The 23,040-nt window shown below is 33.6% G+C and overlaps 1 long non-coding RNA gene across 2 annotated transcripts in view; it reads left to right on the forward strand.

Moving 5' to 3' along the window:
* Positions 1 to 21,637, forward strand: part of LOC111515600 (uncharacterized) — a 77,112-nt gene extending 55,475 nt beyond the window's left edge. For both annotated transcript variants that reach the window (XR_012466395.1, XR_012466394.1), the window contains exons 2-5: positions 16,105 to 16,142; positions 18,810 to 18,875; positions 18,930 to 18,986; positions 19,185 to 21,637. This is a non-coding gene — a long non-coding RNA (uncharacterized lncRNA). The remainder of the gene's footprint in view (positions 1 to 16,104; positions 16,143 to 18,809; positions 18,876 to 18,929; positions 18,987 to 19,184) is intronic.
* Positions 21,638 to 23,040: the final 1,403 nt, after the last annotated feature.

A 23,040-nucleotide genomic window follows, 5' to 3' on the forward strand; every position in this document is an offset into this window, starting at 1 on the left:
AGACTTAAACACACGTTTGCGACCTGCTGCTCCGAATGATTTCAAAAAAAAACCTATTCGAACTAATTAATAATGCCGTATTTGATATGTACTGCCATCTTCAGAACTCAATTTTTGTCCCATATATATATATATATATATATATATATATATATATATATATATATATATATATATATATATATATATATATATATATATATATATATATATACCATATATCCCACCAAGTGCGTATTTGAAATATATTGGTACAGATTTGAGAAAATTGTTTTCAATGTGTAGCCATAAAGATATCGATGTTATGTATTTAGATCAAAAATACAGACGAATAGCAAAACAATTGATTCGCTACAATTGTAGCGTTCCATTCGAACAGTATGGTCGCAATCTCCATCATACCAATTTTCGATTGAGTAGCTCCATATTTGACTTTTGATGAAATTGAAGATATTTGTCTAAAATAGTGAAAGGATAGATGTGGTTGATTGGTAATCATGAAAGATTTTAATCTCGATAAGGACTAATATTGAAAAGGGTATATGCTAATAATAACATGTTTGTTCGACTTGGCATTTTCTATAATATCAAGAATAATAATCAATGGAGTGCTTTGCTATGAAATAAACTGCAATTTGGTCAAAACTGAATTTTTATGTGTGATTTCGTATATTTATATCAGCAACATGTATTCAAAAGAAATTAACAGATATTTTTGAATTGATCTTAAACTGAAATAGATCAAAATCAGTTTCAGTTACACATTTTTCCAAACAGCTTTCATACAACATCATTTAATGGCTATTTCTTCGGTTATTTTGGTTATGTTTCTGGTAATGTCAATCTGTCGTCGTGAAGTCAACATGGATTTCTCCTCTGTGTTATGGTTTGATTCTACAAGATGATGGATGTCATAGAAAAAGTATGTTTCTATTGAAAATAATATTTTTAACGTCAATAAAAACACACTCAAGTTAACTAATGATTCAAAACAACTTCTTACAAAATGTAAACCGGAAAGATATAATGAACAAGATCTTACACAATATATAAATATTTTTTTTTTGTTGTCTGTTTACAAAAGATACGATGGAAGAGTTGAATTTGATATCTTCAGGAAATATATCGACTCAATAGATACTTATGAGCTCTTCGAAGGACCAAGAAATGTTACCCTAAAAAATGAGGACAAGGGGTTGATATCATCAGGTTGTGAGTTCATCGTTGAAACAGTTTTATTTGCTTTTTTCCACACCACGCTGGAGTTAGAGCTGCCGGGGCGTTTGATTTTCAGATTGTTGTGGAAAAAAAAAACATCGCCAATAGCCCTATATATAATCTCTCTAGAAAGAAAATAGGTGTGTGGTTCAATTTGAAATAAATGACAGTAGGGTTCATTTTTACAATAGATCGGCTTTGACTCACAAAAATACACCTGTATATCAGCAACAAGATAACATGTTAACAAATACTTTTAATGTGATATGTGATTTCCACTCGTACATAGAATCGTTCATGTGAGACGAGAATAATTTGTAGTTGATATTGTTATTAATCAATATACATAGATTTTGAATTGAGTAATGTCCCCATAGAAGAGTATGGTAGGTTTTGGGAATTAGATGGCGTTTATCATCGTTAGGATTCAGAGCAATCTTCGTTTGTTCTGTTGAATATATTCCATGCTTATAGGATTTCATTATTGTGATTGCTTTTCCGGTACAATTTCCCAAACAGGTCACGTAATATTCGAAAGCCATTTTTGTTTTGACAACACTATGTTCAACGTCCTTCGCTTTCTTGGATACTGCGAAATTGGCCACAATTTGTTTGATTTCATCATTTTCATAATTCTCCTGCTCCAATTTTTTTTTTCAGATCAGTGATTTGATCTTCTGACGTTGCAGTTTTAGTTGAGTATAATTTAGATCTGAGTCCAATGAAGTCGATCATAAACTGTCCGTTGTTCTCATCCTCCATCAATCCAATCACTTTCTTATTCGCTCGGGGAATGTTGTAAATGATATCTGATTGATAATCGCTAGTATTGAAATACTGATGACAATCATTTTTCATCATCTCATATGCGCAAAAATTTCCTCTACACCTAGGAGCCATGTACTCATAATGGAAATTATGTGTGGTCAACTTTGCCAAATCCAGTACTACCATTCCAACAAATATAGGTTTGTTGAAGAATATTTCGGATTTCACCAATTCAATAGCAGTCAAGTTTTCATCGAAGACAGTCAAACTCTTGCACCGAGGATTGGAGATTCTGGCTACGGCACCATATCGCCCGTCCCAACTCGTTACAAGGCGAACATCAGAGTGCTTTCTCAGATTTTCCATAGTTTTTCCTGAAACCAATATTTATATATATATGGGACAAAAATTGAGTTTTGAAGATAGCAGTACATATCAAATACGGCATTATTGATTAGTTTGAATAGGTTCTTTCCAAAATCATTTGGAGCAGCAGTTCGCAAACGTGTGTTCGAGTCTATGTAGGGCTTCAACCATGTGGACTGCTTGAACTTTAGAACAGGGTGAATCTTCTTCAAAATGAGACCATGTTCTAAGGCCTGCTTGTGATTTCTGTAATGATTCACATACTTTTTCTTCGACTGTAGAGTAGCCATCAATTTGAATTCTTTCACATTCGATGTACTTTCGGTTCGAGATTTGTTTATATCAGGATGCACATGATCGGAGCAGAACGGTAAATCCTTATGCATATCGTGAAGGTTGTTTGGATACTCCATATCAACTTCCAGTATATAACCTGCCGAGGCATCATCAGGCACAGTTGTGATATCAATGTTGGTGTCAATCCACTCAAACCAGCCGTATGGTAGATATTGAGACATTGCCCAACCATATTGATTATTAACATCGAAATACATTGGGTATTAGTCAGCTTTGGCTTTATCATAATTGTCACCCATGAATTTGTTATTAGCTGTGACTCTTCGCTTGGAGCAAACTTGACTCAGTCCACCTCTTGTTCCCTTTTCGAAAAACATCAACTGATCTACATCGGTGAGAAGTTCAAGTTGCTGTTTCGTTTTGAATAACATAGCATTCCATGTATAGCCAGGCAGAGTGGAATAATGGGTAGGATCCAAACCGTAAGTTTTATGACAACGTGGGCGGAACTGCTCGAAGACATAGCCAGAAGCATAACATCCGTCTTCAAATACAGATCCGTAGATTTTCCCAATGTGTTTATATTGAAAGTAGCCCATATCAGCTTGGCACGTAGGTAAGATCTCCTAGGAGACGGTTTTTCCTCCAATTTGTTGTGGAAGGTTTCGACAGGGGGTAAACAATCTTCATTGAATTTTTTGTAAGAATCGATATAGTCATACGGCATTACACCCTTTTTTGTCAAAATCTACTCTTCATCATTCGAGAGGTTGGAGAACTGTGATATGATATTTGGAAAATCTGATGAATATGATACTTACGTATCCAGCGAAAAATTCATGAATCTGAATGAGTTGAAAAATCTGAAGTGGATCTTGCCACCAGAAATATTTTTAGTGAAGTAGATATACTTTTCCTTTGTTATCGGCCAAACGGCGACACTTCCTTTGAGATCCAATGCAATATTTTCTATAACAGAATGTGCATCATACCCTGATAAGTTATGAACTACGATGGGAATTGTTTTATCATCTTGATAGTTTATAATGCACCCATTGTGTGATGGTTCTGCGATTAATTATTTTTAGGTATTAGACGATTATGGTCGCATACTATTTTGTCTGATATATTGAATGGTTTATCACATATATGACAATGAGTTGCTGCCTGAAAAAATGTTTCCTGGCTGGCTGATATATCTACATCAAATGGACACTGGAACACAGTTGCAACATCTTCAGCAAACTGGCCTATCTCGTCGGCAAACCATTTCATACAATTTCCACCACGAAATGATTGATAAAATGATAGTGTATCATCATAAGAGCGTTTCACATAATATCCAATAGATGCCGGAATGTGTCGTTTATATTTATTGCCATCTTGTGCAGATACCAATACACTCGGCATATATGAAGAAAGGCGATGTAATTTTTTTTTGAAATTTTTGAACCTCAAAATATGTTTTCCCTCCATAGGTAATTTTGGTAGGCATCCCTTTGTCTTCGAGCAGTCTTCAAGGTGTTTATCTAACATAGCTTGCGTGGAAAAACAGTGAAAACACCTATGGCAAAAATATTTTCTTCCATCGTAATACATGTCTTGAATCATGAGTAGATTCACATAATTGCTTTTATTTTTTGCTATGGTCAATCTTAGCGGTATTACAGTATACTTGGATTTAAAAAGTTTCAACGTGTAAACATTGACTAAGAGATCAATCTGCTCTTCGAAACTATTTATCTGAATAATTGTCATCGAAAAGTAAATACCATACAATTTCAGAACTTTTGAATAGTCAGGATGAGATAGGATGTGATTTGAATATTTTCCATGGGAAACTGGATACAACGCTGAAACAATGGCCCAAGCGAAGTAGGCATCATCATGATTTTTCGTTAGATTTGAGAAGACAGTTCAATGTATGATGAACCTCTCTGAGGCACAAATTTGTTCACGTTCACCCCCAAATTCACTACTGCTTTCAACGTCTAACCTCTGTCACGTTCCTGAAACTCTTCCAACTTCATCATGATTGGCTCCATAACATGTTTCTCAAATCACATATTCATATCAGTGTTACTATGGATGGATACGTTAGATATTTTGAAATACTCATATTCGTTGAAGATAAGATCGCCTTTGACAACCTCAAATTCTCCACCGAATATCATATTAATCTTTAAAAATGCATCCTTTTCCAATGCATTTTGAATTCGTCTCACAAAAAAAGTCTTACAGTCGATCGAAAATGAGGTAGTGTTCTTATGCTTGAGATTACTAATCACTTCAGTTCGGATACGCGAATCAAAAGCCAATTCTGAATCATCCCAATGTACTCGATTGGAGGCTGTCTCTTTCCGGCTAATCAGGCCTGCTCCTTTCTCCATCTCAAATTTCATCTGATTACATAGTGTTGTAATATTGACCAAGAATGCTAGTGGATTTCATTTTCCCACCCATAGTAGTAATATTTTTCAGATCTTTTTTCATTCGTTTAGAAGCCTAATAACACTCTTCAAGTCCATCCTTCACTGTTTTCTCCTTATATTCATCTTTGATGAAGCTCAAGATATATGCGATATATTTCATCACATCAGCAAACATTTTTCAAAATTGCAGAAGCAGGTTCAACAATAACTGACTGACCGAAATGGAACGCCAGAAAATACTCCTCGAACAGTAAATTAGAAACAGCACTACCTAGCGGGGAAAACATTGCGTTAGAAGTAATGTGACCAAATATGAATATGAATAAAATCTGCTATTAAGACACATGTCTTATGGAATCATAGTATATCAGAAAAATGAATTTTTATGATGATATATTAGTCTGAAACACCATATTTACAGGAACAACATTAAAAATGTTGACAAAAATGCTTGTCGCGCTTTTACAGTACCCAAGTCGATAGCGACAAATTGCATTACTGTATCTTTATCATGCAGCAAGTAAATGTTATACCGATTGGAAGAATAGAGAAACCAATATGCGGAAACTTCATATTGAATAAATTGAACTGAAAAATTGTTTGAGTTACTTGTTTTCGCCTTCTTTAGCCTACACTGATCGTAAGTATCGATATAAGGTAGCAGGACATCGACAGAAAATGACCACGTAGTCAAGTTGAAGATCAAACTCAACTTCAAGGTCAGATCATGAAATGGTGGAGGGGATAAATCAGTTTTCAGGTTGAAGTGTGGAAATAACTCCTCTTCAGTTGAATACACGCTCACGTCATATGGTATATTGGCATGAATCTTGGATGAAATTGGGTTTTAAGGACGAAATAGTAATACATTTCGAATTGATACATGTGTATTGCGACATGTAAAAGTTTATGTCGAGAATATATTTAGGTGTGGAAAATATGTCTTTTCTGCTGTAGAATGGTGTGTTGTGACTGTATGAATCGTTTTGGAGAACTTCCAAACCCCGTTTAGCATGATGTTCGCAAAGAATGAACATTTTCACAGACAAACCACACTCCACCATCAGATATTGCAATATAGTGTTGCATTTCAAATGATTAGATTATATTGCAATACGTGAAATTTCTTGTTAGGCGAGCATATGCATGTGTCATAAATATCAATTTATTCTACTGTCAAATGGCATGACCCTACGCATCTCTTTTGGAAACTCCGCTAATCTTCGTCTAGCATAACCTGGGCAGTGAATAAACTTACGTTCAGTTTCAAGCTCAAAACAAACTGCTCTGTCAGATCTTGACATGGTGGGGGAGAAACAGACCAAAGTGAGAACAAACCTGCTTTTCAGTTGGAATCATATCAATATCATCTTAATATATGCCTTCAGATTTGTAATGAATTATGTTTCGAAAAGAAAAACTTAGTGTGACATTTTAAATTATTACATCATTTTTAAGCATGCGGAAGCTCATGTTGGGTATGCATATGTGTGAGAAATATCAGTCTGTTCTCCTGTTAAATGTCAAGTGTTGACACTACATGTCTACAAATCTCCGTCTAGCATTCTAGCATGACATTGACGGAGAAATAAAAGTCAAATTTTAGTCATCATTTTTGATACATGAATGTATACTTTTTGGGAAAGAAAGTTTTTGGCTTTCTACTACTCCATCTGATACAAAAAAAGGGATGAGAGAATTGTACGTTATACCGTTGTGCCTTTGAGGTATCGAAGTATTCGTTTCACTTGGATAAAATTATGGTTGCTGGTATCCTATAACGACCTTGAAACAACACTGATTGCATAAGAAATGTCTGGTCTTGTACCTGTCATTAGATACATAAGAGCCCCAATCGCCACTCTCTATGGAAGAGTTGTATTCAAAGCCATTTCGGATTCGTTCACTGATTACATACAATCTTTTACAATCGATGTTAAAACGGATTTACATTCTTGCATGCCAAAGCGTTCTAATACTTTTCTTGTTTAAGCTGCTTGATTCAACTGAATGTAACCATCGTTCCTAGTTTTGATTTCTGATCCTAGGAAATAGGAAGCAGGTTTCACTATCATGTTGAAATCATTCTGCAAGCTTTGCAAGAGATTATTCTTCAATGTATCATTAGTTGTTCCAAGCAATCCAGCATCAACGTATATGACCAAGATTAACATATCCTTTTCATGTTTCTTTATGTATAAACATGGATCTGCATTACTTTGCTGGAAATCAAGTTTTGTCACATCATGGAATCGCTTATTCCAACATTTTGGTGCTTGCTTGAGTCCATATAAACTTTTGTTAAGCCGACATACTCGATTAGTACCATCCTCATATCCTTCACGTTGCTTTATATAAACTTCTTGGTCAAGCTCGCCATAGAGAAATGCAGAAGTAATATCAAACTGGGTGAGAGTAATTTTTCTACTAGAAGCAATACTCAGAACAGCTCTTATCGTAATACATTTTGCTACAGGGCTGAAGGTTTCATCGTAGTTTTCACCCTTCCTTTGTGAATAACCTTCAATAACCAATCCGGCCTTGAATTTATCTAGACAACCAGCTACATTCAGCTTCCTTTTGTAAACCCATTTACATGGATTTGCTTTCCCAGAACAGAATACAATGATCTTTCTCAGGGCAGGAGATGAACTATTTGTGAGTGAGTGGCTCTTGAGGTTCGGTTATTTCACTAGCAACAATCATGGCATAATCATCGAAACGGAATGGCTTTCCGATTTCATTTCTATCTCTCAGCTGCCTTTTTATTACAATCTCCTCGTCTTCTGGAAATGGATCTTCTATCTCTTCAGTTTTAGAGCTGGATATATCCAGTGTAGTTTTAGCATCTGTATCTACTGGTATGTATTCTTCTGACGTCTCATTTTTATCAGTAGATGGTACTCTTGCCATAACAGAATTTAATGGTCCATCTTCGTGAATAATTACATCACGAGATCGTATTAGCCTTTAAGTTTCTTCACACCTGATACGATATCCATGATCATTCTCATATCCAATAAGTATTTCTTTTATAGCCTATCTATCCATTTTATTCCGACATCTTTTTGGTATATGTGCATAGCAATAACTATCTATTACTTCAAGATACCTCAAATTTTGCTTCTTTTCAAATCATATTTCGAAGGGGGATTTGTCTTTAATACCAGATGTACCGTATCTGTTTGAATATGAATAGCTGTATTGATCATTTCAGCCCACAAGCTTTGACTTATTCGTCCTTCTCTATCATGCATCAAAGCTCGGGCATTTTCAACTACTGTTAGATTATCGCGATCTGCGCAACCATTCTGCTGAGGAGTGTAGGGCATGATAATTCTTTGTCGTATTCCATAGTTATTGAGAACTTTAGTTATTTTCCTATTTGAGAATTATCCACCTCCATCTGACAAGAATTCCTGAACGTTGTAGTCCATAGCTTCAATCTCTGCGAGTAAAATCTTCAGCTTTTCTACGACTTCAAATTTTTCTTTAATGAAGAAGACATAACGGAACTTACTGAAATCATCTCTGAACTGGACATAATACCGGTATCCTGACTTGGATGGACTAAAAGGTTCACATACATCTGGAACATCAGCTCTGTCTCTGGTACCCAACTTCATTATATGAGCTTTTCCGTAAACGCATCCTTCACAAAATTCACTGTCCAAATTGACTTGTATAACAAGTTCACGTTCGAGTAGCGAATTCACATGTTTCTCATTTTGGTGTCCGTGTTAGGAATCACACGTTGAAAGGTAAGACCTCGTTAGTCCTTAGCTCGCACAAGTTTCTCAACTCCTGAGAGTTGTCGTTCATTTGGGGGCGACAGCTGGTTGATGGAAAAACAGATTTTAAACAGAAGTCTCTCGTGATATAACTGTAATACATTTTCATTGCCAACTGCATTCACATTAACAGCAACTTTGGGTTTGAAGAATTTCAAATTCAGTTTATACAATCCTCCATATATGTTTCTTGTTCCAACTAAAATAGTTTCTCCGGAGAGTTTCATTTGACATTTTTCAGCACTTGAAATAAATAGGCTATCCATGTTTTTATCTTGCACGCATGAAACAGAAAAAATATTTTTGTTCATTTCTGGAACATACCATACGTTTGTTCGTCATGGTGAAAATCTGTTTTCTTTCGTTTACATAAGCTTTTACTCTCAGAGTACCTTGACCTAGAGCGGATTGAATCTCCATTAGCTATTGTGACCCTGTGATTTCCATCAAATGGTGTGTATTCTTGAAACACATCACTTCGATTGGTGATATAATTCGTAGCACCATTATCAACATACCAAATGTCTTTATCACACGTAAAATACAACACGGAGTTTGTTTCTGCTACGAGAGTCTCATTGGTATCACTAGTTTCATGTTTTTCATTTCCTGGTTTTGAAGGTTTTCCATCTGCTTCCCATTTGAAACACCGTTTTATTTTATGCCCTTTTCGTTTACAATATTCACAAAACAGGTTCATATTGTGAATTTTTCTTCATTTTCCAAGAACATCACTTCCTCTTTGACCAAGGATTGGGATGATAACGCTTTTTGGTATACACAAAGTTGGTTAGTTGAACTGTCAATTGTTCTTTCGTTCTTCGATATTAACATCCAACTTGACTTGAACGAAAAATACTCTGGAGGAAGAGTCTCCAAAATCTTGCAAATCAGCAACGATTCTGGTAGATCGCATTTACAGGTGTTTCCATTTACTACTTTATCCTTGGTGATTTCATTTCGCAAAATATTCCAAAGATTTTTGAGTTTAGAAATATGAAATGGAATGTCATCTTCTGCGTGTCGTCTGTAGCTGGGTGATGACCAGCCATCACCCGAAGACGATTGTAGATACTAACAATCGAAACGTCGTGAACTAACGTGACTTGGAATCTCTCCACTTTCTATTTTCATTTTCTTTTTTCATTTCTTTATTTTCATTTATTGAATTTTTCTATTTTTACTTGTATTTTGTTTCACTGTTATTTCATTTCAGGTTTATTTTGGTTAATACAATTATTATTTTTCAGCTATTCATTTTCAATTCTTCTTTTTCAGTTGTTTCAGGGATTTCAAATCATTTTATATAGTAGGCAATGGAAGTCCGAACTAGTGAAATTCAAAATTTCAGCAGATTATTATAATTTGCAAATATTTCTTACACTCCGGAACCTCATGCTAACCAACCACGCTCTGCTACCATGTTGAAGTAGAGGAAATATCTCAAGTAAACTCTTGAATGAATGTATTTATTTTAGACAACTCAACTCACACTTTTATCATGTCAAAATTAATCGCTTAACTACTTATGAATATATACAATGTCAACATTTGGTTCAGTTTTAGTGTATTTTGGTGCAAGTTTGTCTCTAGTCTCCTCTTTCATGAATATTTGAACATTTCCAGAAATTGTCATTGGTTCCTTTCGATTAACATTGATTTTTTTCAGTTGTCCATTTTCTCATCTATAATTTTTTCATTCAGTGTGTTATATACTTTATTTAAATTTTTTTTGATATCTAGGACGTATTGTGATACGTCTTTTTCGATGATATCAAAAAGGTCTTTCGGTTTGAAATGTCCGGAGACAATTTCAAATAGAGTATATTCAGTAGATGAAGGAACTGAATTATTGTAATGTAATATAGAATACTTCATCAAATTGTTAAAGGATTCTTTAGGATGTTGGCGTGTTTTTATTCTTACTTTTTCAAAAATTGTAGAATGAAATCGTTCACTATAGCTGTTGGAGTTGGGATTTTTTGGTGTTGTGACATGTATGTTCATTTTATGTAGTTTGCAAAAATTTTGAGAATTTTGATTATTCAATTCGCTACCTCCATCACAAACGATGGTATGGGGTATTCCATAATGTGATAAAAGAATTAATAGACCATCTAAAACATTTATAGAGGTGATTCCTATTACTGGGTAGACTTGGGCGAATTTGGAAAATGTATCAATGATGGTAAGATATTTTTATTTTGATTTTGACAAGGTATCGATATGAATTCTTTCAAATGGCCTTGTGCCTGTTGTTATTGGTTGGATTTGGAATTCATTTGGTTGTCATTCGTTATTAGATTTTTGACATATATTAGTTAATAAAACAGTTTGTTATGCCTTTGACCATGTTTGGCCAATAATAGTTTTTCTTAATTGATTCAGTAGTTGTATTAATTTCTCTAAGACCTGTTTTGTAGACATGGTGATACTTCATTTTATCTTGCATTTCTTTTTCTAGAATGATGATTTATTTTGAGTGTGTGCTAATAATTTTTCTTCGATTGATTTCAAGAAATATTTTTCTTTTTCTTCGTCAGGAAAGTATAAATGATAAGTTATATAATTTTTGAGGTTGGCTACAAATTCTAAAAAGTCTTGGTCAATATGTTTCCGCCTAAGATTGAAATAATATCTGTTATTATAGAAAACTTTTTCTTTGATACATAATGGTACTGGAGAAGATTCTGATATTTTTATTATCATTTGGTGTTTGTAATAATTTATTGGTTTTTCAGAATAAGGAAAAGTGAGCAAAGGCGTTTCATTAGCTGAATGTGCTGTTGAAGTATGGTTTTCATTTAGGTCATTCAAGAATTTTTCAATAGTTTCATCAATATCTCCTATCTCATTTACGACAGAAATTTCGTCTTGTGGATTTCTGGATAAAGAATCAGCAACTACATTATTCTCACCTTCATTGTATTCAATTTCATAGTCATATTCGGATAATAATAATACCCATCTCACTAATTTTGAATGTAGTTCTTGAAAACTATCAAACCATTTTGAAGGTTTGTGAACTGATCTAATTTTAAAATGTCGTCCGACTAAACAAGGTCGGAAATACTTCGCAGACCGAACGATTGCTAGTAATTCTCTTTCAACTACAGAGTGATTGATTTCATTTCGATTGAATGTGCGACTTGCATAACAAATGGGTTTTCCGTTCTGACAAAGTACTGACCCTATTGCAAATTTACTCGCATCTCTATTCTATGATTGTTGTAAGAAATTATAATCATAAGATGGATTGGGTTCTGTCACATTATATAATTCTTCCGAATAGAAGTTGGGCTTAGACTGTGAAAGGAATGTTGTTTTGTAGGTAAATATCTGGTGGAAGTGAACATTGGTATCGGTTTATTATCTATAGGTTGATTTCTTGGTTTCCAAACATTCGCGTTTGAAGGTCTTCCAAAAACTTATTGATTAGTTGGAAACCTTTGAGGGACTTGACGAAGTGTTTGTATTGGTTGACTGGGAAATTGTTTCCTTTGAGTGTTAACAAATCGTTGTGGGGTTGTATGACGAAATTGGGGTGCTTGAAAATTATTTAGCACATTAAAATGTAGCTGATTAGTTTGTTTCTGGAAATGAGTCTATTGTGATTAATTTGACATTTCTCTATAAGCCACCTATGTGGCTCAAAAGTTGGTGTTGGTGAACCTTGAGAAGAATTTCTCTTGCCTTCAGTCACTTTGGTGGTATCTTGCTAATAAACAATTATGAATATTCACTGACTATAATCAATTAGAGTAAGTACCATTAACAATTTGTCTTCTGATCTTCAAAATATATTTTACGTAGTTTATAACAATATTATACGCAATAGCAGCACGTCGACAGAACACGTCTACTCCTTAAGCCACACAACAGCTAGGGTCTATTTACACTTACATATTGGAAAAGTAATAATAGAGAAACTTATTTACTTTTTCATTAGGGTGAAATGGAAGTCAATCAAATACCCCAAATTGTTGATTAGGCCATTTGAACTTTGGAAACTAACACTGATATTTCAACATGATATGAATTTCATTCTGCAATGTGAATCTCGCAATTAACAAAAAAATTGAGTTTTCACTATGCAAATTATTGTAATATTAACAGAGTCAAAATCTACATATACATTCAAAATATTCAACATACAATACAGTTTTAATATGGGCCTTGAGCCGTGAAACGTATATAATTCAGAAACCTAATTTGTATTGCGATAAGGCAATCTGATCAATCTACTAAATTACACGATAAATTGCAGTGGTTTGGTGGTCATGGGGGCTTCGTATCTCCATGACGTTTACTACGGCGACAGTATACGTTAAATCTCCCCTACGTGATAGCCGAAAACGTGATCAATTCCATGTTATCAACACTGACTTATCGGATATCATATCATTCCATTCTTTACACGAAAAAACCTTTTTGTGGCACTTTCATTCAATGTATATCAAAACTTTCTTAGAGGCGGCCTAGATAGAAACTGAATGGCTATTGTGGGCATGTCCTGACTGAGAACGTGAAATTATCTTTTCCTTATACAATGGCATTGTTAAGGAAAATTGAGATGCTGATCATGATGTGGAGTTAGTCAAAATTCTTACCATCGTATCTAGTCACGAACTGAAATACGATTGGTTAACAATACTGAAAAAAGGAAAATAGTCAGAAAATCCGTATATAAAACCGTGTCTGAAGACTGTATCGTGGAGAGACATACGAACTAGAAAATTATTATTTCAAAATAAAAATTTGGAAAAATGCATGTCTCCCAACTACCTACACTGTAGTTTCTGGTAAACGCTTGCCGGTAAACGGCCACTTCCTCGTCTCAAACTATGGATACTGAAGTATATCAGGCAAAAATCTAAGCAAGATACCTCACAGAAGTTAGTCTCGCAGATGTTTCTTGTTAAAACAGTGACAGGACCATGCTGAAATTATTCGAGACTAGTTTCAAGGTAATACGTCTCATCAGTGCAGGAGAGATCCGACCCAAATAAGAAAGTGCCTGGGATTCGAAAAATTTCAACGCGACCCAACTGCATGTATGAAACCTTCGTCTAAGAGAGATATTGTTATTTCACATACCACACCGGAAACGATTTGAGCTTCAAAAACTCAATTTTCAAAAATATCACGACTTGTTTGGCTAGCACAGTAGCTTTTTCGTAGTAAATAATATACTAAAAACGAATTATTCTCTGTAGCTTTCATATAACTCACATAATCATCAGTGAGAACTACGTGTACATGTACATCATAATTATAATTACCTACGGGATGAATTTCTCCTATATCAATGATAATGTGTCTACAAAGACCAAGATAACATCGTTTTCTGAGAAAAATAGTTCAGTAATAGTGATCTATTTAAATTCAGTTGGTCATTCAGCAAAATTTTTTGGGTTTTCAAGTTCAATAATTTTCAATGTTTCTAAATGATTCGGCTGTGTGATTCTGTGAAAAAAAAGGTTGTACCTCAGTGCAAGTTCCGAAATTTGATCTAATTACCTTGATTTTATATACTACTACATTTTCTGAATTAGGGAAATTTTGGAATACTGAAACGTGTACTACAAAGTCGTAGGTCTGCATGATAGGTCTGCAATATATATATATATATATATATATATATATATATATATATATATATATATATATATATATATATATATATATATATATATATATATATATATACTTAACATGGGGATCTCGTAAACGATAAGAGATTGAGTGTCGGTTGAATTGTGGCAAAGTTACGTATTTCAGAGACCTATCCAATAATGTGAAAAAATCGAATATAGCTATTTTGGTTCTGGAGATATACAGGAAAAACCAAAAAATCCCAAATTATTTTTTTGTCTATATCTTCTTTATTCGCAGATATATTGAAAATCTGGCCACATTTTCCTAACGGCACTTGATGTGGGCTATCAGAATATATCCATGAATCTTTTATATAGGGTGTCATCTGACTTGGGCCACCCCCATCTTTGGATTTTTAAATATGGACCTGTATTTTTTGTTGTAGTTTTTGGATCGTAGACGTTCACTTCATAATGGAAAATTGAATTTGATTTCATATTTGGGGATGTATCAGTAATATATTCAATACTAAATATATATATAGTTTATGGAGTACCTGAAATCAAAGTACCTGAATTTTAAGTAGCTGATATTTTATCTGAGTTTCTAACGAATTAGAAACTCAGGTAAACTCAGTAAACTCAGTTAGAAACTCAGGTAAAATATCAGCTACTTAAAATTCAGGTATTTCGTTTACAAGTACTTTGATTTCAGGTACTCCATAAACTATATATATATTTAGTATTGAATGTGTAGAATTAGTTGAAAGACACGCCAGATGAAGCCATTGTATGGCGAAACACGAGTTGCGTTTTTGTAAAACAATTTAGTGAAAATCTCACGATAAAGTGTTTTTGGAATACGTTAGTTATGGATTTTCATCAAGTATCGGCCGATTCCATCATATATATGTAGTATTATATTCTATTAAATTCTCAAAGTTAGCACCTATTTTGAATGAAATAGCTAAATTTCACTCAAAATAATTTCCATACTATCAAATTTTCACATATATACATGACATGTGTTTCGCTACAATATACTATACTATGCAGAAGTTATAATGAAAATCTTACAATATTAATAAGTTCAAAATATGGATTTTCATCAAGATCGGCTAGTTCTATTCAATTAATGATTATTAATACAATTTTCTCAAATCATAAAATTTATATAAAAAAAAATAAATGATTGAAGGCAATCGAGAATTTTTAATAATCGACTGAACAAATTACAGAAACTTCGATATTCGAATGAAAAGTTTATTTTTACCCCAAATATTACGATGACTTATGATGCGATACGAAAAGAGTCATGGAACCCAAAAAGCATATTGTTGTATTCGAATGTTAAAATGCGTTAAAAAAGTATTTTACTGTTTACGATAACGATAACCGACGAACGATAACCCTCAGAAGTAGCAAGCTATAGATTAACAGGGTCTTACCTTTTAACGTGCGATTCCTGGCATGGAAAAATGAAATGAAAATATGACGAAGTTACAAATGGTCTCCCATTTCATTAAGAAATCAGCGGGGCCCTGCGCTTTTTTAAAATGTTGACACATTTCTTATTGAAGGATCCTTTATGTTTTTTTTGGCTAATCTGTATTTAAAATTTTGGTATTGTTTCAGATGAAAAAAATTCTGTAGGACCACAAAGATATGGAAAAGTAAGTACAATATTCAGTTCATAGAGTAACTTAACCCTGCGTAGGTCGCGCTCGATCTCTCAGATGTATGACGCATGTGTTTTCAAATTATATCTGTAATTCGCCGAATTTAAACTGTGCTTCTTGCTATCTTGCTATATGTGTTTCTTCTATGCACTCATGTGGCTAACGTTAGTAGGTATTTGCAGTGTGACTTGTAAACAGCTGATTCCTAACCTCTTGTTGTATTTGCATCTGACAGATACTGCGCGACCATAAACAATGAAATTCTGGACGAAAGTGATTGTGATGAAGATGATATAATTGAAACTGAAATTCTTCATTCGGACATTGAAAGTGGTAGTGAAGTTGAGTTCAATGAAGACTGCTATGCAGGATACTATTCAAGGAAACACGTACCCACGAAAGACAAAAAAAGAATGCCGCATAATATCCTTACAAAAATACCTGGAGTAATTGGGTCCGCCAAAGGTATAAAAACTGTTCTCGATTCCTGGAAGTGCTTTTTTTCTGACGAAATGATAGATCTCATAGTGAATTCTACTAATCTGAGTATACAGACCATACAACCGAATTATAGTCGTGAAAGAGATATAAAATTGACTGATTCAATTGAAATGAAAGCTTTCTTTGGTCTCTTGTACCTAGCAGGTATTTTGAGAAGTGGCAGACAGTCTTTAGAAGATTTATGGTCAACAGACGGCATGGGTGTTGAGTTGTCCAGAACAACTATGTCTCTTAGAAGGTTCAAACTTTTGTTTGCAAAAAAAATTGACAAGTTGGCTCCCATTCGAGATTTGTTCGACCTTCTTGTGAACAACTGCAAAGCATGTTATTCTGTCGGCCAAAATGTTACGATAGATGAAAAACTTGAGGGTTTTAGAGGAAGATGTTCTTTCAGACAGTACATTCCCTCAAAACTCAATAAGTATGGAATAAAAATATTTGCCCTAGTATATTCCAAATTATTTTATACCGTCAACCTAGAAGTGTATGTCGGCAAGCAACCTGAGGGACCCTTTGGAGTTAGTAATACACCTACTGACTTGGTACTGCGCCTTGATGAACCTATCTATGACACTGGAAGATATATCACCGGAGACAATTGGTTTACCAACCTAGAGCTCGTAGAAAAACTAAAGAATAAAAAGCTTTTATATGTTGGCACAATGAGAAAAAACAAAAGGCAGATTCCACCAATATTTTTAAACGTCAAAGAAAGGGTACTACATTCGTCTATGTTTGGATTCAGTAAAACAGCCACTTTGGTATCGTATGTGCCAAAAAAAGGCAAAAATGTATTACTCTTATCATCGTTGCATTTTGACGATAATATTGATGAAGGCACAGGGGATCAACATAAACCTGAAATAATCACATATTATAATGCCACAAAATCAGGAGTTGATACTGTAGATCAGCTATGTGCCACATATAACTGTGCACGAAATACAAGAAGATGGCCAATGGTAATCTTCTTTTCTATGATGAATATTGCAGCCATCAACGGAATGATAGTTTTTGCTGATAATAAAAATGCCTTTGCAAATAGGAGGGAATATGTAAAGATGCTAGTTCACAGTTCAGTTGCAGAACATCTTGGACGTAGGGGACAAATGAAAAGTCTTCCAACACATCTACAACAGGCACTCAACAAGTATAATCCTGTTTCAGAAAAAAAGCATTCTCCACAAAAAGTAGATAACATCAGAAAAACCTGCAGACCGTGCTATTCGAAAAGTAAAACAAGAAAACTGACAAAGTACAGATGCCGCAAAAGTGAAGATTATTTTTGTTTAGAACATGCCACAATGCTCTGTCAAAAATGTTTCGATGAGGACACTAATCAAAGTTCAAATTCTGACTGAAACGATTATTTCTGATTTTTGTTATGTTTTTCTATTCAAGCATTATTCATCACATGTTATATTAAACGTATATGGTGTTCTACCTCAAATCATGTTTTTATTTTATTATAAGGTTGAGGTTTGCTTTTATGTTTATATAAGAATTTATTAATTTATGTTGACTTTTTCTAATTCAATAAAAGTACCTCATATTTGTTTTTGTTTTCATTAATACGACAGTAGTTCGATAGAATATAATTTTTAAGTTCATACATCTGTGAGATACCCCGCGACCCCCTATAATCCACAACAACACGCGACCTATGCAGGGTTAATTAATTTCATTGTCTTTCATATAGGTACCATCCGAGTTCAGGGCCGAGAAAAAACACACCAATTGGTTTGTTAATAAATCGTTGTCTCCAATATTAAATCGTATGGATGATGAAGAAGAACAAAAAAAATATGCATTTTGGAAAACATTTTAATTGTACCAAAAAGTCTAGAGTTGAAAAAAGATAAAGATGAGAATGAAACAAATGTTCTTATATTTAATATCCATTAATTAAATAAGAAAATATTTTTATCAATTATTCACATCGTTGTTATCAACAACTAAGTTCTGAAGTCTTAAAAAAATTTCACATCAATTGATTCACTTCACATTTGATATCTGGTGAATTTTTTGATAATAGATAACAAATATTTCTGTTTTAAGAAACATCCAAAATTCTGTATATAAATATCTGTATCTCACTTGTTTTTATTAACTACTAACTGTTTTCTCAGGCACTTATAATAAAGCGGTTTATTATTCCAGGTTGGTGTTTGTAGTCAATTGAAAGTGTTACAAAACAGTTCTGAATCTATCAATAAAAGAAGCTGGGTGTGTTGAAGGAATTATAAAAATATTTCAAGTTTAATGTCGTTTGTTTTTTAGGTGTCAGATGAAATTTTCTATTCTGGTGACTCTTCATATGTACCATCCAGCTCATAGGTAAGTGTTAAAGTACACCACATTCAACACACATCTCACAATGCGTTTCCAAACACTACTGTTTAGTAGTAACTATATTTAAAACAAAATCCGCCTTCATTTCATAATTTTAAAAAAATATTGAAAACATATATGGCGTATGTGATGAAAAGTTTAATGCCTATTACAAACCAATCATTTGCAATTATTTATTTTTAGGTATCTTCTTCAATCAGAATATATTATTCATCTGATTTGAACTCAACGTCCACTCAACCAACACCTGAAAAAGATTGCAATAATTCCGAAATAATTAGAAAAGTAGATCAAAACTCAAACGTGACAAATGGTACAAAAACTCAACGTCCACTCAACCAACACCTGAAAAAGATTGCAATAATTCCGAAATAATTAGAAAAGTAGATCAAAACTCAAACGTGACAAATGGTACAAAAACCACCGATAACCTAATTTGTCTATTAGATATCGACAAAAATGATGAAACTGAATACAACCAAGTAAATCAAACGAATGCGGAACCAGTAATGAAAAAGATTATGTTTGTCTTGATAATATTACAGATGTTGAGACAACATCAACAAAATGAAAAACAAAATTAAAGAACTTTTGTTATTACTGTAAAACCGATGTAACCAATTTTGCCAGGCATGTGATTAATAACCATTCCACGGAAATGGATGTGATAAAATCAATGTCCATGCCTCCAAACAATTTGGAAAGGAGACGATTGCTGGCTAAGCTGAGAAATAAAGGAAATTTTTTAAAAACAGCAAATAATTGCCCCAGGAGAATTCGACGAGGGCAGATTCCAGAAACATCTGTTCTACCATGTGATAATTGTCTCGGTTTCTTTTCTTCAAAACTATTATATAGACATAGGAAAAAGTGTAGTAGCAAGAGCGGAAGGGCACAAAGTAGCGGCCAAACTGCTTTATTATTCTATCATCGCAGAGTAGATGACAGACTCAAAAAAGAAGTATTTCGACGAATGCGAGCGGACAAAATATCTCTTGAGGCTAAAGCAGATGAATTGATTTGTTCGTTTGGAGCTCGTTATCTGAGATTACATAGGGATAAGCATTTTGCCACCGTAACCTCCCGAAAGATGAGAGAACTTTCAAAAATCATGATTGAGATAAAAAAATGAAACCGGAAATAAAATCATTTTTTCAAGCACTTCAACCAAAATATTTTGATCTTTTCATCCAAGCTACACAAAAGGTAGCGAGATATGATTCAGCCACAAATGCATATGGAGTACCTTCATTTGCAATGAATATCGTGAATTCATTCAAACAGTGTTGTAATATTGCCATTGATTTTGTTCTTGAGGGCGGTGAAACGGTATCTCCTGCTGAGGACGTTTCTCAGTTGAGAACTATGATCATTTATTTACAGTCAACTGGAAATACGAAGTTTCAAGTCAAGCCGCTAATAGTCTCCATTTGAATGAGTGGAATAAAATAACGATCGTACCACTCGCTAGTGACTTAAAAGTCCTCAAACAGTATCTTATTGATTCGGCCAAAAGAGTAACCGAGAAACTCAACACTAATAACTTAGATACCATAGCTTATAATTTATTGGTTGAAACCATTTATTGCCGCGTTTTACTTCTGAATAGAAGACGACCTGGTGAACTTCAGAGAATGCTTCTGCAGACCTATTTGACTTGCGGTAATGAGAAGGGGCATTATGAAGAATTCGAGAGTATAATCACTGTGTTAGAACGCCTGTTATTGAAGAAATTGAAGCGTGTAGTCATAAAGGGAAAAAGAGGTAGAGGAGTCCCTGTACTTTTCAGTGATGATGTACAAAAAGATATTCAGTTGATGGTTGAAATTCGACCCACTATGGTTCCACAAGAAAATTTATTTCTGCCTGCTAAGGCAAACATCAAAACTGAAATCAGCGGTTATAAAGTCATGAAGAAAACATGCCCGATCAAGGGGAGAAAAAAATCCGGATTCAATAACTGCGACACGTCTCAGAAAACATTTGGCCACACTAATGCAGATCTTCAACATGACAGATGGTGATATTGAACAGTTAGCTACATTCATGGGACACACATCTGGAATTCACAGGGGCTCATATAGGCTTCCTGATGACATCTTTCAAACAGCAAAACTTTCTAAACTTCTTTTGTTGATGGAGAAAGGTGAGAGCAAAAAATTATAAAGACGAGATCGACTTTGATATGGAAGAAAATGTAATTGATGAAAATGATGACAGCGAAATGGTGTCTGAAGGAGAGATTGGCAATGATGATTTTCAAGAAGGTTTTGAGAAAGATCAAGTTGTAAAGGACAGTAATAGTTCAAAGAGAGTATCAGAGAAAAAAACAGTAACAAATAGAAAAAAAAGAATCCTAATTCCTTGGACTGAAACACAGAGGACATTGGCAAAAAAAATTTTGAAAACCATATCGACAATTCAAAACCTCCAAAGCGATATGAGTGTGAGGAACTAATTTAAAAACATCCCAAAACTTTTGAAGACAAAACTTGGGTAAAAATAGAAGTATTTATTCAAAATGAATATATGAAGAAGAAACGATGTTGAAAATTGAAATATCTTGCATCTTTTTGTTTTTGAATGAAATAATTTCATTTTGTACCTTTTCTATGAGTGATTTCATTTTGTACCTTCTCTATAAATAAATGAGTTTGAATAATTACAAGTGTATCTTATCTTCTGAGAATACCCTCATTATATGTCCTCTCTAGATTACTGATTGGAAACTTCTTCGGCTAATGAGTACTAAAAATTGTTTTTGAGATTTACTTATTCCGAATCATAATTCGAAATCATTACTGTACTTCAGCTCAGCAGAATCATTGCTACTCATTGAATAATAACTTCAGTGAGAGGTAAAATTATGGAATAAATGCATTTTTTAAAAAAACAGGTGAATTTGGAGACAAACCCCGAAACAGGTCGATTTTTAGTTTCAAATGATTTCCTTAATAAGAATGAGGGTGGTATAACAGCTCATGTGAAAAGTTATATAATTCTCTATTCAGTGGCATAAACATCAACAGAGAGGAAAAAATTATTTAATTTTTGAATTAAATTAATTTACACAAGAAGTAAATATGAAGAATTAGTTAAATGCATGAAATAAATAAATAATGGATCCATTACCTGAAACACAAAGAATCGAAATATTAGTTATGGTTAGTAGACAAGGAACAATAGAGTCACCCGAAAGGTTTCCAGATCTTAGACCACTCTCTTTTTCCTATGAATTTACTTGAGATCAAAAGTTTTCATCGACTGCCCACATAATTTACAAGATTTAAAAATATAATTACAATAAAACTCAAATATTCAAGATTATTATCGTTGTCGATTCAATTACCTACTGCCAAAAGGCAGGTGAGTGACAATTTGAATATTCAATTTAGACGCAAAGCAATTTTTATTTGTCAAATAAACTTTTTTTTGTTTTCTCACAGTAGTAATATGTATTTTATATTAAATAGATCACATACATACATTGTGTAAATTAATTGAATTCAGAAAACAAATTAGTTTCGGCCTACTTAAATATGTAACTATGTATCACTGAATCGAGAATTGAATGACCTTCCATTTGAGCTATCACACGAACTCCTTTCTTATTTAAAATAAATCGTCATCACGCCACGGTGGATAACTAGTATGATTGTATGCCAAAAAATCATGATTTCAAACTAAAAATCGACGTTTTCCGAGATTTGTTCCCAAAGTCGAATATTCCTGAAATTAAAATCCCACAAATCTCAGATTTCACTCTTGGTTATCTAATGATTTTATTACCATAAAAAAATTTGACACCTGTACTATAAGAAAAACAAGAGAAAAATAGGAGTTGGATCCAATGTTATGAAGATAAGGTGTTCAAAATGAGTTTTTCTGAGGAAAATTTCTAAGTTATTCTCAAAAACATTGCAAGGTATTGTGGATAGAAATTCTTTTATTTAATTTTTTTTTCAATATTTGAAACATAATTTTATCAAATGTTATTATTTTCATTTCAGTTACTGATGAACAAACCTCTAGATAGAAC

The sequence above is a fragment of the Leptinotarsa decemlineata genome, unplaced genomic scaffold (assembly GCF_025532065.1).
Source record: "Leptinotarsa decemlineata unplaced genomic scaffold, Ldec_3_MD MMD2_tig00004307_RagTag_RagTag, whole genome shotgun sequence".
NCBI classification, from domain to species: domain Eukaryota; kingdom Metazoa; phylum Arthropoda; class Insecta; order Coleoptera; family Chrysomelidae; genus Leptinotarsa; species Leptinotarsa decemlineata.